Here is a 3,545-nt window from a genome sequence, read left to right as displayed (position 1 = left end):
ATCCCTGGCCGCCAGCAGCCGCAGACCGGGCCCAGGCCGCCGAGGGAGCCCGCCCGCCACAGGTGCCGCGCCAGCCCGGGCGGCTGCTGCCAGACGTGACGCTCTACCTGCGGCGCCCGCAGCCAGCGGCGGAGGCGCCACGCCCGGCTCTACACCGCAGCCTGACAGCCCCCCGCAGCGGCTGCCCACGCGGTGGGCAACAGGCACAGCCCGGGGAAGGCAGCTACCGCTCCTGTGCTGGCCCAACGGCGGGGAGGCAGCGGCGCCGCGTCTCGCTAGCAGCGCGGGGAGCGCGACCATCTCCTGCAGCCAGCCTGCCCGTACCCGCGCCTCAGCAGTGCGCAGGCGCCACCCCCACCGATCGCCCATTGGCTGCTACAGCCCGCGCTCCATATCCAACCAACCAGAAAGGGTAAATAGTACCAGCATGTGCTGGAGGCGGAGCAATAGTAAGATGGGCAGGCAGATGAGCCAGTCATAACTGTCAGTCCGCCCCCAAGTCTATATAAGGCGCGAAGGGGACCGTGTCTCTTCCCCAACGGGTTGGTAGCCATCTTGTCCAGCTGTGGCAGCAGATGTACCGTTAGCGGCGCTCGAGAGCCCGGCTCCGCGTTCTGCCGCTAGCAGCGATCCCTGCGGCCCTCCCCGGGCAGAGCGACACAAAGCACCGGTCAAGTACAAGGCCAGTTTCCACCGCGGAGCGCTTCCTCCACCCCCCACTCATTTTTATGTGGTAATCCAATTATAAAAACATCTTAACCAGTGATTAATCGAACCCAAGTAATGAAAAATCAGCGTTCAGCCAACTCCCTGAGGGCTTTCCTTTTTGTCTGGGCATGAGGGAATGAGGCACTTCGCGCTCACAGCTCAGGGCTGTGGTGCTCGTAGACCGCCCTTTCCACAAAGCAGAATTCTCTGTATTGGCAGCTCGGAATAGCTGGCAAAACTGGAATAACTCAACACACTTAAACAAAAAAAGCTAAGATTATAATCCTTCACATCAGTGGATTTCTGCATTGAGTCAGGGAACGGCTCTGTTGGCAGAGGCTGTGGCCAGAGTTGGTGTCTCATGGATCTGTGGTGGTCTGCTGTTCCTAGTCTCTTCCAGCCAATTCAGTCTTCCTGAATCATCCTTCTGTAGTTCTCTATACAACAGCACCGCAAGGCAGAATACCAATTAAGCAGGGTAAGCGTGACAGTACTGGGAGAGCAATCTGTTTTATAGAAAATAACACCTGAAAATCACCCAAAGAAGTTGCAGAGAGCTCCCAAAGCGCACATACCACCAGAAGAAACGTTAAGATTGAAGAAGCAGTGCTTCCTTCCACATGTGTTCATCAGAGGTGGGATGTTTTATGTTATTTAAAGAAGTGACAGTAATACTTCTGTTTGAAGTTTTATTGAAAAATGGTTACAGGATTAGCTGTTGTACCCTATAGTGTTTGTTTAGGGGTTTGTGTCAGCCTGATCTACTGATGTAGCAGATTGAGAATATGCTAAACGTGTTCTTTAATACCTGATTAAATATTTTTGCCAAAGCAATAAGTTAAGAGCAACATTTAAGAATTTAATGTTCACAATTATCTGATGTGTCCATGCAAAACCTTTTCCAAAAGGTTTACTTTCTACTACAGCTGCCGCTGGAAAGATATTGTCATTGTTGCTCATATTTTTAGACCAATGTAATTCAGAAGAAAATTGTATCCTATACAACAAATTAGTCCACAAAAAGGTGCTTGAGACAAGACAAAAAAATGGAAAAGAAGACCATTTAAGAAGGTAAAAAGTTGTTTTTTTCCAAGATCCTTAGTAAGCCAGTCCACTTCCAAGAAATTAAGATTTTTCTATTTCTAATACTGATGTTTAATTGGGAACAGATTATAAAGTTACTTCATACAGTAAGATATCACTGGGTGGTTTATAACTATTTCATACTCGGGGTGGGTGGGTGGGAATCCATACATTTTTTTCTTGACCAGCACAGAACTTAGCCCATGTAACTTTTTTACTACTCCAGAATTACCCACATCCTGTCATGTCTCATCATGAGTGCCACAAAGATAGATTAGACATGAAAGCATGGAGTTTCAAATAAAAAAATGAAGATGTGATGTATTATCTGCTGACAATCCAGTCTAACAACTTCCATTAGAGGCACTTTTTAGATTAGCTTGACTGCACAATTTTCTTTCACAATTCTTGGACTTAATTTAAAAAGCCATTTATCAGTTTGCTCCAGTATCTGCTTTTCTGACGTTTAATGTGTTATCCAGATTACTGGCAGCTTTAAATGGTACAGTAGGGAATTTTAACATCCTCCTTCACAGCAGAGGGGATCAGAAAATGATCTTTCCCAGTTGTGCTGTTGATTACAACTAGTGTATGAGGCCAAACAGATTTTCCTTTTTTGGGTCTGCGATTATTTTTTTTAAACCAGTTTCCTGCTTCTAGTGTCTTTAAAATACTTCTGTTGTTGTTGTTGTTAACAACTTCAGTGATTTGTTCATCAAATTTTATTTCAGAAGTTGAATTTTTCTTATGCATTGCTTGTTAGCCTATGTTCATTGTCTTCGGTAGAGTCTATCCAATTATGAGACAATTCAGTCTTAGTCAAAAGCACTCTTGAGGCATGCTGTTTAGCTAGATTGGTTTACTTGCTTCTCTGCCTCTTCTTTGGGTAGTTATGCTTACTTTCTCAACAATTTGGTTTCTGTAATTCATCCCTAAGCTAAGTGCAATGATTTTGTATTTGACTTTGACTAAGCTACAGCAATTTGCCTTTAAGATTCCACATCACTGCAGCAGCCATTGGTAATATCCTATAGAGATAAAAAGAGAGATTCCTGACTTTCTAATAACAATTATGAGCTCAGCAACTGCCTTAATGACAACTGACCTTCAGAGCAAATACAGTAACTTTTCAAGTTAACCCTCACATCTTTTCCAAAACCTAACCTTTTAATATAGAAAAACCCTAAGAAAGCTTGAAGTAAAATGGAAATACTTTTTCTGTATGCTACCATATTTTTCAGTGTCTTCCAGCTATTGTGACAGAAAGAGAACCAATCAGTCTGAGCGTTTCTGATAGTAAGCTTCTATAAAATTACCTTAACATAGTAGTCATCCCTTTGTCTTTAGGACTACAATGAGGAAAAAAAAAAAAAAAAGCCAAGTGTAACCACACACAGAATGGTATGAGCAAGCCAGCAACAAGGTCTGATGTAACTGGATTGTAAAGGTGTTGGATCTTAATAGGTCTAAAAAGAATATCAACTACTCAGTTAATTAATTGAATGAGAGCTACAATGTCTGGGGTATAATAAAAGACAGTAAATGAAAATCAAATTAAAAAGGATGTTTTACCAGAATTACAACAAGACTTCATCGAAAACTGAACTCATGGAAAACTGAACAGTTTTCAGTCTCAAAACCCAGAATCTTTGTGTATGTATGTGTTTTCTTTGGTACAGTGTTTTCATTATTTGTTATGAACTTGATTTGGGAAAGAGACATATCAACTGGACGTGTTTCTATTCTCCTTTAAG

The sequence above is a fragment of the Falco cherrug genome, chromosome 4 (genome assembly GCF_023634085.1).
Source record: "Falco cherrug isolate bFalChe1 chromosome 4, bFalChe1.pri, whole genome shotgun sequence".
NCBI classification, from domain to species: domain Eukaryota; kingdom Metazoa; phylum Chordata; class Aves; order Falconiformes; family Falconidae; genus Falco; species Falco cherrug.
This window is presented reverse-complemented; position numbering follows the sequence as displayed.